Raw genomic sequence first — 14772 nt, forward strand, 5'->3', positions numbered from 1 at the left:
AACTTTTAATCATTCTTTCTCATCTATAAAATAAAGACAGTTACACCTAACTTTCCTCATTTCATGGAGTCCCTGCCATTGAGTAATCTGAAAATGGATATGAAAATGCTTTCAACTCTTTTGAACAAAGGTGCTCTATAAACCAAGGTGGCTGAAATATCAAATGGACAGTCTTTACTGAAGAGAAAGAGAAAAATGGAAAAAAAAATGAAATTACTTGTCATTTTAGTAGACTTGAAAATACTGAGTGTTTAAAAACTCTGTTCATTTTCTATGAAAACTAGCATTTGGAAAAAAGGTGCATATGCAGCAAGTTATTGCATCAGCCATTTTTTCCTCTTAACCACATGTGTGGAGCACATCTGGAACACAGCCGTCTAAAGATGAAGTCCAATCAACATGGGCTTCCCTTTAGATCCAGGTCTACGTACAGTGTCATGATGCTTTTGCTACCTTTCTTCTCTGTCTCTCTGTGGGTTTTTATATTTTAGCTTTTTTTTCCAATGAGTAAGCATTAATTTTTTCCCTCTTTTATCTCCCTACTGACCCATGGTAGGGTAGGTGGGAACTCTTCTAACAATTACAAATAGTCAAATTAAACAAATTCCTTAATTGACCATGTCCAAAAAAAATCTATGTTTCATTCTGCATCTTGAGTCCATCTCCTTTCTGTTGGGAGGTGATATAGTCCTCGGAATTGTGACTGGTCATTGCATTGACTAGAGTTCTTAAGTCTTTCAAAGTTTTCTTTCCAATGTTGCTGTTGGATAAATTATTCTCCTGGTACAGCTCACTTCATTTTGCTTTAGTTCATTCCAGCCTTCTTAGCTTTCTCTGAAACTATCCCTTTCATCATTTCATATGACAGAATAATATTCCAGTCCATTCATATGTCATAATTTGTTGAGCAATTCTCCAGTATATATTTTTAAGAAAGCTTCCTAAAAGTCATAGCAATCCTAAAAGGAATATTCTTCCTCAGCAAGTAGCAGGCTTTCTTAACTTGAAGTTTTCAAAAACTAGATGACTCATTGACTACTTATTTGGTACATATTAGACAGGGATCTTATTCCATCCAGATTACTCTAGATAGCTTCTGAGGCCTTTTCCAATTTTGAGATTCTCTGATATAAAACATATCAAAATGCCTCAGGTGAATCTTGCTCACTCCAGTAAGCCTACTGTTACTGCTAAGATGACTGGATATGTCCCATAGCATTAACTTTATTGTACTGTATTTGGCATATTTATTCATTCATTCATCTTTGAGATTTAATATTAGTATACAAATCCATTTTTAATATGCCAGGTAGGCTATTAAAAGTACAGCAAAGCTCATTTATTCACTTACTTTGTCATGTATTCAGTCTTACTAAATATGTATGTGTACATATACACACACATACACACACTTGAATATATGACAAGTCATGTTCTCTGTGTACCTGAACAATAGTGCCCAAAGCCTGTAACAGAAGTGGCACTCTTGTCTCCTATCAGTATCTAAAAGAGCTATCCTGTATTCCGGCTATCATTTTACTCTTAAACTATTATAGATTCCTAGTGCTCTAAGAGGTCCATCTGGTCAAAGTTCTTCAGTTACTGAGATTACTGATTTTAATGGCAGATTGGTCAATCTGTTTTTATTCAGCTCCTGCTCTATATTCCCAAATGTACAAGGAATTTTTGGGAAAGTAAAACAAAGAAGTTAAATCACGGTCCGTGATTTTGACACATCAAATACTTGGAGAATTAAGTGGCACACTGTGTGGGATGGCATGTAGATGCTCTAGGAATTCAGAGAAGGGAATGATCAGTGATGATTGGTATCAGTAAGGGAACACTTCATGAAAAAGATGAAACTTGAGTTGGACCTTCAAAGTTTAGTAGAATTTTTATAGATAGAGTGGATTGGGGGGGGGGGCATTTTAGGATGGAAAAGCTTCATAAGTATAAAAAATGTATGGATATATATGAATGAAGGCACAAAAGAGAGAAATAGATTTCATTGTAGGGAATATCAAGTATATTAGCCATAGTGGAGCAGAGGTTGTATATTGAGGAAGGAAGTTGATTATAGAGCTATGATGGGGCTAGGATGTGGACAGTCTTGAAATCTAGGCAGAAATATCTCACAGTTTCTACCATTATCTAGAGTCTGCTAAAGAATTCATGTTTATTCCATATACATTTTTGTGTATTTCTGTGAAGTGAAACAACTATATTACTGGGTTTTATCACTAATTTTATCATAGCAGTGTTGGTCATGATTTATTGGTCTGTTATGCTTCTGAGTACATGCTGTAAGTTATTTCTTTGAATCATCTTATATTTTTAATTTACTGTATTGGCTTAATTTTATTCACCAACTTACCTCTGAAAGCTCATTGGTAGTATATAATAGTAAAAATGTTGTTGTGCCTTTCGGGCTAGTCTGACTGCCAAACAACAGGATAGGCAATCCAGTCATTTTCAGTCTTCATGATTGGTACTGATTGCTGCTATAAATCAGTTATATGAAGATCACTATCATGATTGAAAATTATTAGATAATCTTTGGTATGATTCACTTGTTTTAAACTTGTTAACATTGTCAAAGATGTCTTTTAAATCATACTTTCAGTGTATATCATCAAGGACATGTGACACTGGGAGAAAAAGTGAGCTGATCCTTTGGCAAGAATTAGATAAGAAGATCAAATCCATGTGTCATGTTGATATTCTTGACATACTAAAATACATATAACCTGATCACCCTTGGTGAAAGTGGTCCTTCTTTGTTCATATTCCTAATAGTCCTCTATCTATCTATCCTCAAACTCAGATAGGAATAAGGCCACTAAATGTTACATAAGGATATGTGGGGGCCATATGTTGACTTAGAAAACCACATAGTAACATTATCTATGTTCTACTGTATTTTTACTTACTTTGTTAAATATTTCCCAGTTATATTTTTATCTGTTTTGGACAGCTCTCCCAAGTGTTTCAGGTAACAATATAGCCTGTGAGGCATATGTTTGATGCTTCTGTTGTAGACCACTTCTTTGACTTTATCACAGTCAACTTTGCTATCTACTTCTCTGTATGTGTCTCATGGAAAGATATGGACAAGAATTATATGCAAAGGACTAGAGGTGTTTTAATCGTTTTGAAGGGAGGTCTAGGGAGTGCACATACATAATACAATCCCAAATTCATCCAAATATAAAGACACAAATCTGAATCTTTTGCTTTCTCTATACTATGTATTGGGCATTATGGATGCTTAATAATTTGGAGAAATAACACAGATATCCCATTAAAAGTTTTTCATTAGAAAATGAAGGGGAATCAACACAATTTTTCTCTATCTTCAGTCATTTAAATTCAGTTGCTACGTAAAGTGCTCCTTGATTACTGTGATAATTGGGTGGCCTACAGGTCTAATTAGTTCTCTGATGCTAACTTTTCTGTTACTGTGCATCACCTGTCTTTCTGCATTAAATATCTCTCATACTAGAATAGTTATGGAAAAATAAAAGTTAAGAATAAGAATGTAATATGTCCTTCTCTCTCTGTCTCATTGCTCTAGTAGCATTTTCTTCAAACCTTTCCTGTAGAACTTGACCACATTCTGCCTTATATTATAAGGAATTAAGAGCCACTATTTTTTTTTAAGAGAAGAAGAGAGAGAAAGAACCAAGGGTCACTATTAAAGTTTAATTTGCAGATTTGCCTTAAGGAACCATAGTTCTATGAGATAAAAGGACTGTTCCTGGGTCCATATTGAAATATGTTATTTATTCATGGTGCAGCTGCCTCTCATACACACACACACACACACACACACATACATGTTTTCTCACATATACAAAACAAATAACAGTTACTTGCAGAATAGGAAAGAGTGAATTCAAGTATTTTAGGGATTTGGTAAGAGGTATAAACTGTGCTTTTGATGTTTTCCCTTGTCCCCTTAGGCATAAGTGAATTTATTTCAATATGGAACAAAAAATGATGGGTTACCTGGCTCCAGTAGATGAACTTTACCTATTTTGTTGGGAACCTGGACTCTCTACCATCTTTCCCCCTCCAATGAGAGTACTAGAGCCCTCTTTCCAGATCCACCTTCAGTCTTGCCTTCCTCCATTACAATTGGAGGGCATGGACTGTCTTGCTAACTTGTAGTTGTGTTTCACAATTGTTGTTGTTTATCCTTTGTTTTCACAGAGAACCAGCGTCATTGCTGGATGGTTTCTTGAATCACATGTGAATTAGATTTAAGGGAGGCAGAGCTGCACAGAAGCATCAGCCTTACTCTCTCTTCCAGAGTCATCAAAGTCCAAATGGCAAGATGAAAGTCAGGGCCCAGGATGCAGTAGGGATCTGTTTCAGTAACCAGGAAAGAGGTAATAAATTCCTGAATTAGGGTGGTGGCTGTGTGAGTGGAAAGAAGGGATACAAGGGTATTGCATTGGTAGAAATAACAAGATTAGATGAATGATTGGATCTGTATGGTGAGGGAGAATGAAAAGTTGGGGAGACTTTAGGTTTGCTGACAAGTGACAAGAAGTACACTAGAAATTAGGAAGCTCAGAAGATGGGTAGTTTTGGGGGTAAAAATAGTGATTTCTCTTGTGGATATATTGAATTTGAAATGCCTATACAATATCTACTTAGAAATGCTCAATAGGGAATTGGTGCTGTAGGACTTTATCTCAGGAGAGCAAAAAGGCCTAGATAGATAGATCTGGAAGTCATTTGCAAAGAGATGATGATTATTGAAGTGATGGGAGAGACAGAGAGAGAGAGAGAGAGAGAGAGAAGGAGGAGGAGGAGAAGAGATACAGAGGGAAGAAAAGGCTTCAAGGGGGCAAGAGAAGAGAGGAAAGGGAAAAGAGATATGAAGAGGGCCCAAGAGAAAGTCTGTGGTTCACCCATAATTAGGGACCACAATATGAATAGTAATCCAGCAAAGGATACTGAAAATGGTTAGTCAGAGACACAGGATAATCACTACATAGCAGTGTCACAGAACCTCAGAGAGGAAGGAAAGTCTGGAAGAGAGGGTGGTTTAATAATAATCATAATGATAGCACTTACATAGCACTTTAAAATTTACAATGTGCTTTATAAATACTGTATGTACTATCTCATTTTATCCTAACAACAACCCTGGGAAGTAGGTACAATTATTTTCCTCATTTTACAGATGAGGAAACTGAGGCTGAGAAAAGTTAAATGATTTGTCCAGGAAAACACAATTAGTAAGTTTCTGAAGCAGGATTTGAACTCAGATCTTCTTGTTTCTAGATCCATTGTTCCCTGAACTCTGGCACATAGCAGCATCCTTGAAGCTTTAAATACTCCAGAGAAGTCAAGAAGTATGAAGACTTAAAAAACGCTATCAAATTTGGCAGTAAAGTGATCATTGGTTAACTCTGAGTGATGAGATCGGGAGCTCGACCACAGAGGGTTGAACTGAGGATGAAGACATGCTCTGAGCCAAAGAAGAATTGAATAAAGGAGAGAGGTCAGCTGAGAATATGACGTTATGGGGAATTATGTAGTCTTGTCTACCCCTCTCCAAACCCCGCCTACCACCTGCCCCCCTTCCCCCCCCCCCCCGCCCTCAGCATAACCCTAAAAGGCTTTGAACAAACATATAATAGAAATGTTCCTTGAAAGAATTATGGGACTCCATTAAACTTTCCAAGTAGGCTCAGAAGGGGCACTAAGTTGCTTTCCAGAGCAGAGGTGTTAAACACATGGTGGGTTGCATGCAGCTCATAATACTCCCGTGTCGACCAAATCAGATTAAAATGCAGTTCCTATCTGATTTTAGTGGGTTGATATATTAAAATACATACATATATATGTATAAGTATACACACACACACACATATATATATACATGCGTGGTTTTCTAAGTCAATATACAGTCCACAGGGATCCTTATGTGTGATTTAGTGATCCTGTTTCTCTTTGACATCACTATTCTAGAGTCAATAAACATTTATTAAGGTCTGTGTGCCAGGCACTGTGCTAAGAGCTGGAAGTATAATACAAAAAAGAGAAACAGTGAATGTCTCCACGGTGTTTACACTCTAAGGGGAGGAGACAGTACATAAAAGGAAGATGAAAATTGAGGTGAAAGGGTAGAGGAGGTACCGAGTACAGGGGCTTGATGTTTGTTGATTAGAAAGTCGGGTTATTACTTGTCTCATTTTGACCTTTTGAATTTTAGTTGGATGGTGTCACTACTATAACAGCAAGGACCCTGGCATCCACAGGAGAGCATCCACAGAGTGTGGGGGGCCATGGAGTATTTTGTTTGGCATGTCAGAAGGAAATGAATTCACCAAGATCAGCTTCAATCTGCGGAGGCAGCTAGAGTTTCTATGGGGCATCTGGAGTCACAGATGATGGGTGACACTGAGGCCTAAATTATTTGCTACTCTGAAAAAGAGCATCTACTGAATAAAAAATTAGTGGCTCCCACACCACCAGATTGTGTGTGTGTGTGTGTGTGTGTGTGTGTGTGTGTGTGTGTGTGTGTGTGAGGTGGGTACATTTTTTGGTCCTGTTTTGTGATTTCATGAGTCTATTGAAATTTGGTGTGAAAACTCCACCTATTAATTCAGATCTGGCTAAGCTACTTATCCATGCCCACACTAATACTATGTGTTAGAGACAGAACATCTTTCTAACTACAGAGCTAGCAATTTAGCTATTATATCCTGGTGTCTCTCTTTTCAGCTGAAAAATAAATCCCCAAGGTGTTCAGGTTCAAGAGGCATAGATGGTAATTCAGGAAACAGTGGAAGTGAGAAGCCATTGATGGAGTGTTAGCCCCTCAGCCAGTTGCAACTAAAATGTATCCATTGTGATAAAAAGTCAAAATGACTTTTGTTTTTCATTATTTTGAAACTTGCCACCTTACTTCTAGAGAAAGTCAAAACAAGTTCTTGTTCTCTTGCTATATCAAAAATCTGTCCCTGCTCACTTTTTTTTTGTGTGTGAAATCATATAGGTCTCTTGGGTTCCCTTCAAGGAAATCTGTTGATGTTCTTGAGGCTTTTTGGTCACATCTGACTCTCTGTGACCCCATTTGGGATTTTCTTGGCAAGATACTGGAGTGGTTTGCCATTTTCTTCTCCAGCTCACTTTACAGATAAGGAAACTGAGACAAACAGGGTTAAGTGACTTGCCCGAGTCACACAGCTAGTAAATATCTGAGGGCAGATTTGAACTCAGGTCCTCCTAACTTTAGGGCTGGTACTCCTATTCCCTGCATCACCTAACTGTCCCCTTTCCAAGTAAATGGAATTTGGAATTTAGGGTTTAGTTCCATCCTGTGTTTATTCTGAATGTCAAAAATGGTTGTGAACCTATTTCTCTTGTCTGTCTATATACGGTAGGGGCAAGCTTAGGCCTTCAACAAGCATTCTAAGATCATAGCAAGAGTTAATATTTGATGAGATATAGCCTCAGGCTTTGTGGGTATAGTGCATACCTAGGAAGGAAAGGTCTGTAGTGTTCTTTCCCATTACTATGTAGGTATAATTCCAAGCAAATTAAATAGTCCTTGACAGGAAAAGTTGACTGGCCTGTTCATCCAGTATCTGGTCATGATAGTTTTTTTTGTTGTTGTTTGTTTGCTTTCAGTATTGGCCTACCTCAAAGACACTGAATATCTATTAGTTATTATACTACATTACAGATTTGGAATTGAAAGAGCCAAATCTGAGGACTTAGATTCTTTATTTGAAGTCATAGCAGGAGCTCACTGGGTCACGTGATGTTGGTGGCATTTTTGTCTTGAAACCTCTCTGAAAATGTGCAGTGTTTGAGCACATTCAATAAAAACGAAGATTAAGTGGTAAACCCTTGGAAAGCCAAGTTTCCAAAGGGGAAAAAATGCACTTTGCTTTGGAAACATGGCTAGGTAGGCATTTTAGCTCAATAAAACCAAGGAAGAAATATTATCCTGGGTAGAATTATGGCTTACTTTTGGTCAGTTTATCACCATTGAAAACTCTTACACTCTAAGTGAGTAGATTTTAGAAACATAAATCCGTCACACGTGAAGGTAGGAATAGAGCTGTTTCAAACAGAACTCTCATATCAAGAAATCTGGACCTCATAACACAGAAGTGGAAATAGTTATTTGGACTTAGGTTCCTTGCAACTATTATTTTATTTGAACTTTGTATTTAAATCAATAATTATAAATGATGTAAATGGTGTACATATTGGGCTACATTTTTGCACATTTTAAGTATTTCCGCATTTAAAGGTTGGAAACGACTCCTCATCTTTAACCCCAATATAATCATCTTAACCTTCATGGCAGTCAATACTGTGACACTTACTCAACATTCCAATCTCAAGGTTAGAAGGATGCTATTGAATTCAGTGCTTTAGTCCAACAGCATGCGCATAGCATGGCAATGAGAAGTCATTGAGATAGGCTTTATAATTCAACTAGATTTTAAGAGGAAACTACAAGGTTATTCATGTATTTGTTATATGTAGATAGGTATATGATGATATACCCCACAGAGCTGTGTGTAAATATTTATTTAGACTGCATGTCACAGAGCATTTGTAGGTTGATACTGTTAATTGCAATATCATTTCTGCCCCCTCCCCAATATATTGTAACACACAGCAATGACATAATGTGCTGTTCAACTGTGAAAGGGGCTCAAAGGATGATGATGATGATGATGATGACGAAGAGCATCCTTTCAGCACAAGTGTTCCACATCGTCTTCTAAAAGGCATATGGTCAAGCTGTTATAATTACTATCATGGTTCATGATCTGCAGCATGCTTATTGAGATGTTAAGAGTGGACGTTGAGTTTTTTCTAAGAATGCTTTTGAATGAATTCCATATAATCAAATCACAATGCTGAATGAACAGATTGTTTCTATGATTGGTCCAGTGTCTGATTTGTTCTGTCAGCAGTAACATAAGCTTGATCTTTATCACATATCTGTGGCAGATATTTTATTTTTAATTTACTTTGCCTATTTAAAAATGAGAAGAAGAAAAGAAGAACATGGGAGCATGGTAAAGAACACAGATGTAATAGAATCATAGATTTAAATCTGGAAGGGATTGTAGAAGTAATCTAATGCAACTTTTTTATGACTAAGGTAACAATGGTCAAGAAAGCTCCTTGAAGGCACACTTTTTTCTTTTTCTTTTCTGTTTCTTTACTAAACTCTTTTCTAAGAGGTTAAGTGAGCTCCTTGAAGATAGAGGCTATTAATTTTTTTCTCCCTTTTGTATCCCTAAGGCTTAATACAGTGCCTAACACAGAGGAAGCAATTAATAACTGCTTGTTGATTGATTAAGTGACTTGCCCAAGGTCAGGCAGGTAGTAAATGGCAGAGCCAAGCTTTGAAATCATCCTTTACACTCCAAATTCAGAAATCTTTGAACTGCACCACAGTGCCTCCATAGGGCAGTTTATTATTGTGACAGGGGCATGATACCATATTGTCTTTGGGGTGTGGGACATTATGCTTTAGACTGTGCCAAAACCAATTTTATCCACACATACATAAAGATGCACATACATGTATATGCACGCATGAATGTATAGTCACCCATGTATTATAAATTTACATGCATGCACACACATATTATATATGTGTGTGTGTATACACACACACACACATATACATACACACACACACATATGAGCCTAAGATACTTGGTCTATCTTCTCCAATGTCAATTTATCATGCATCTTTTCTTGGTTAGGAAGAGGGAGAAATGAATGAGTTGGACTCTTGTGGTCCTTAGTGTCTCTACCACTCATTTGTTAAATTTGGCATTTTAAATGGGCATGGGATATGCTGAATTGGTGTGGGGTAGTGGAGAGATGCTGACTTTGGCAGGGGACATGAGTTCAAATGTCGATTTTTCATACTGTTTAACCATAGACAAATCTTCCTCCCTCTCTTTGTCTTGGTCTCTTGATTTATAAAATAAAGGAGTTGGATAAGAACATAGAATTATTAGTTTAGAGCTACAGCCCAGGAATCCTTGAGATTATCTAGTACAATCCCCTTATTTTGCAGTTGGGAATGTTGAGGACCAAGGAGGTTAAATGTTTTTCCCAGTGCCACTTAGATAGTAAGCATCAGGCATAGAGTTTTGAACTCAAGATTTCTAAGGTCCTTTTTGTCTCTAACATTCTATGATTCTCTATTATTATTTGTTTTGCATATGTCCTGTTTCTCCAACTATTTTATAAGACCCTTGAGAATATAATGCCTTCAAAATAGTGAATGCTCAATAAATGTTTGTTGCATTGAAAGAAGCCAAGTTCAAGGTGTGACAGTTCTCTATGATCAAGCTTATACTTTTGCTTTGGAGAATGGGATCATTCAGGTGAAGGACTAAGTTATTCAGGATATTTGTGTTACCGATGCTTTCCTTTGCAGCTTTTCTCAACCACAGTCATTCTGTTTGTTCTTTAATGATCAGGAAAAAAAAAAGTTAGAAGTAAGCTTTCCTAACCTTCCCCCAAAGTTCTAATATTTCTGTTAATCCAGCAGTAATTTAAGAGCTAATATGAGAAATCCATTTACATTCTGGTATAATATAAATTACTAGAATCTCAATAATGTTTACCAATTTTTTAGTGTTTTTCTCTTTCTTGAATAAAGCAAAGTTTAGCACAAGAAATTATCTAATATGTAGAATAATTTTGCTTTCTTATATCTATCTTATTCCCTCCCCCACCCCTTTTAAGGTTTTTCTTGTTTAAGAAATTAATATGATCACAGAATTGTGTGAGTGGATTGAATCAATCAGATGTGTAAATTAAGTACATATAAATCTTTAATTTGGTAGGATTTAATTTGGGAGTATGTCAATAAACATTTATTAAGGGCCTGCTATGAGCCAAGATTCTTCTAAGTAGTCAGTAAACGTTTATTAAGCAACTACTGTGTGCTAGCTGCAGAGTGGTGAGGTTATAAAGAAGGGCAAAAAAAATAGCCCTTCCTGAAGGAGCTCACAATCTAAGGTGGGGGTGGGGGTGGAGGTGTGATCCCTGTAGAGACAAAACTTAAAAGATGTTTGTTTTTTTATTTTCAAAGAGGACCAGTGACATCATGGGTGATGTCTTGACTTGCACATGAATTGGATTTAAATAAGGCACAAAGTCATCAACTTCATTCTCTCTTCCAGTCATCAAAGTCCAGGGACAAAAGCCAAGACAACTGGCTAAGGCCTGGGATGTAGTGCATGACCTAGGTGTATTCAAGGCCTGACCAAGCTCTAAGTGCTCCACAGTGCCTGCTTCAGCCATCTTCATGCCCATTGGAGCAAATTTTTCTCATCTGCTCATTCTGCCCAGGAAGTCTTCACATGCTTGGAGTAGACATCCTCCTCTAACTCACTTACAGATTAAAACCGCCTTGATTACACTTAACCTTGCTTAGCTATAGTTTCTTGGAGCCACTGGTGAGAATTGGGTGAATCAGGTGGACACTGAAGGTAGATGAGCATCCCTAAAAAGGTCTTGGCAGGCCCTCACACCAGAGGTGCTAGTCCTACCTGAACACCCCATATAACCCATGTAAAAGCTAAAAAGGAGGTGAGAGGGGAGGGTACCTGGCAAGGTACTTGATGACCAGTAGAATGCAGCTGGGTGGGAAGTGAAAGGATACCTTCACTGGGTGCTGTTCTTAAATAAAGAACTCTACCTTCTACCCTGCCTACTCAAAAAAGGGATGGTCTATTGAGGAGATGTAAATTCCAGAGTTGATGAGATCTTGTAGGATCCTGGGGGCATAAGAAAATCAAAGGAGAACACCCAGAAGTGTTTTTGCACTTTACATGAAGAGAGATTATGTCACACAGCAAATGCCTTGGGTTTGTTTGGCTTATTAAACCCTTCATAACCTGGCCCCTTATTACCTTTCTGGTCTCACTCCCCTCCACCTACTCTTCAATCCAAGACTTCCTTGCTGTTCCTCCAACGTGGCACCCCATCTCAACTCTGGTTCCCACTGGTTGTCTCCCTTGTGGGAAATTCTCCCCTCATCTCTACCTCTGAGCTTTCCTAGCTTCCTTCAGGTCTCAGCAAAAGATCTACCTTCTCCAAGAAATCTTTTCCAGTCCTCCCGAATCTTAGTCTCTTCCCTCTGAGACTGCTCCCAATTTATCTTGTATATATCTTGTTTCTACAGTTACCTGCCCGCTCTCTCAATTAGACTATAAATGCCTCCAGAGCAGGAACTGTTTTGTTTTTGTTTTTCTCTCTTCCCCTTTCTTTGTACCCTCAGCACTTAGCACAGTTCCTGGAACATAGTAGGTGTTTAAGACATGCTAATTGTGACTATGTATAACAAGTTCTAAATCAGCAGTCAAGAATCAGAGCAGTCATGTGATAGAGAACTCTAGACCTGAGGTGGGGAACCTGAGGCCCTGAGGCCACATGAGGTCTAGAGCCTTTGCTTGTGCTGGAAAACTTTGAGAAGAGGTGGGGCAAGCAGAGTGGATCCTAAGAGAGAATTAAGCTCCTCTCTTCTGTCATCAAGTATACCATTAGAGGAACTGAACCATCACAAAGCACACTGAGAACTAACATGGAGAAAAATGGGCACAGATGGCTATAGAAAGAACTACTTGAAGGAGAAAGGAACCTTAAAAAAGCATAAGCCCTAGTTACAATTCAAGAAACATCTTCTAGTAACCAAGAGTTGTGTCTCCACACTTGGTCTCCACAGTTAGAGCCCAGAATCCCATGGATTTCTGAATGCTTGTGGGAGATTTTGCCTCAGACTTGTAGGAATGCTTTTTTTCTATAGCACCTAATTAAATACCCTTAGCTAAAATGTATATTGCCTGTATTTTACTTCTGAGACATTTCTACACAATTGTGCCTATATAGACTCCAGTCATTCTCCTTAATCTTTTTATCCCTTTCGCACAAAAACATTTTATTTGTCCCTTGGGACACTGGGCTAACACACCTTACCTAGTCTGTAACTAAACCTCCACATCACTTTCCAGCCATGCATAAACAGTGCCACCTACCTTTCCCTCTACTGCCCCAGTCCCTACCTTCTGACTCTTTTGATGCATTGTCTTTCCTTATTAGAATGTAAGTTCCTTGAGGGTAGAAAAATTTGTATTCCTAGTACTCTATAGTCTGTCAAATTGTAAGAACTTAATGAATGCTTTATCATTCATTCATTTGTGTCTATTGGTTGATTGATATGTGATGCATGCTAGAGGGGGGTTGATTATAGCCCCATCCCCTCAGGGACAGGCTATGACTAGAACCCTGGGAGGTTTAGTAACTAGCTACGTTCTTTGGACCTGGTCCACCAAAATGGTTGGGATTCTCTCAATAACTTAGTTATCAGATTGAAATCTGAACTGCTGAATTTCAACAAAACTCTCTTCTAGCAGTAGTGCTAGGGGGTCAGGTGGTGAGGGGCTTGGGAGAATCGCATTGCTTTCACTTCAGCACTTTCACTGTGTACCTGTCAAATGCTTTCTGAGGAAGAAATTTGGGGAGTAGACTGCTACAGAAGCACCAAAGCAATAAATCACAATAAGTAATATGAATTTTGGAGGATTTGTAAAGATACAGATGGAACTCCCCCCTCCACTTAAAGGATAATTAAATTATCTAAGAATTGGAATAAAACCAGTAGAGTAGACGAATAATGTTTTCTGAAAGGAATTTTCTGAGCCAGATGAAGAAAACATCAGAACTTTATTTTTAAAAAAAAATGATTGGTTTTAAGTAGACTGAATATGAGAGTTTTGGAAGAAAGTGCTTGGGACTAGCAACGTGAAAGTTCATTTTTGTCCTTACACACGAGTACCATAGCAGTTATATGATAATGTAGGAAAAGGGTAACTATTTTAATTTATTATACTGTTGAAAAAATATTGTCAATGATTAGAGTAACCATTTCTAGTTATTCTGAGTAGCATTTTTCAAGAACACAATAGTTTATATTCCCATGGTTTTAACTTGCTAGCATGTACATCTCATGATTCCTTCTGTTCATCATCACTCTATAAAATCTACTTGCCCTTTTTCTTTGTATAGAACAATAAACTAAATAACTTTTCATTATTTGGAAATTTCAGGGATGTCTTTTTCATGTATTTTCATGTTTCATGTCTTTTTCATGGCTGTAGTTTCTCTTACACTATACAATATAGTCCTATGGAAGCAAGACCATACTCTAGCACTACTTGGCTTTGACCAGTGTCCTCTGGCTGATGGCATCAGATGCAGATATTTGTATATTTATTTTGACTTTCTATTCCTTAACCAGCCTAGAAGCATTTATTTACCTGTACCAGGCACTGTGCTAGACTCTAGAAATGAAAGTCACTGTCCTCAAGGAGCTTGCTCTGTTGAGGAAAAAACATGTACATACATGTATATACATGAGCGTGTATACAAAATTCATAGAAAATAAGTATGAAGTAATTTAAGAGTAATCAGAAAAAGCTTTTTGTAGGAGTTGGCATTGGAGCTCATCTTAACCTTGAAGGAAACTAGGAATCTTTAGAGATGGAGATGAGGATAGAGTCATTCTAAGAATGATGAATAAAGAATGATGTCCAAAAGCATGGCAACCGGAGATGGAGTGTTGTACATGATGAATAATAAGGTCCATTTGCTAAATGCAGGGGAGTGGTGTATAATTATATTCAAAAGAGAGTGTGAAGCCAGGGTGTATGGGGTCTTCAGTGCCAAACAAAGGAATTTGTATTTGACCCTAAAGCT

General features: G+C 37.7%; 1 long non-coding RNA gene across 26 annotated transcripts in view; it reads left to right on the plus strand.

The window, feature by feature from the left end:
• LOC140500898 (uncharacterized) overlaps positions 1 to 14772 on the plus strand; it is a 520520-nt gene that overhangs the window by 449789 nt on the left and 55959 nt on the right. For 25 of the 26 annotated variants that reach the window (XR_011965958.1, XR_011965946.1, XR_011965955.1 and 22 more), the window contains 2 exons: positions 4213 to 4391; positions 5296 to 5515. This is a non-coding gene — a long non-coding RNA (uncharacterized lncRNA). Of the gene's footprint in view, positions 1 to 4212; positions 4392 to 5295; positions 5516 to 6229; positions 9108 to 14772 lie in introns of those variants that run through there. The other variant, XR_011965957.1, reaches the window with a different exon arrangement.

The sequence above is a fragment of the Notamacropus eugenii genome, chromosome 4, assembly GCF_028372415.1.
Source record: "Notamacropus eugenii isolate mMacEug1 chromosome 4, mMacEug1.pri_v2, whole genome shotgun sequence".
In the NCBI taxonomy this organism is placed as follows: Eukaryota; Metazoa; Chordata; class Mammalia; order Diprotodontia; family Macropodidae; genus Notamacropus; species Notamacropus eugenii.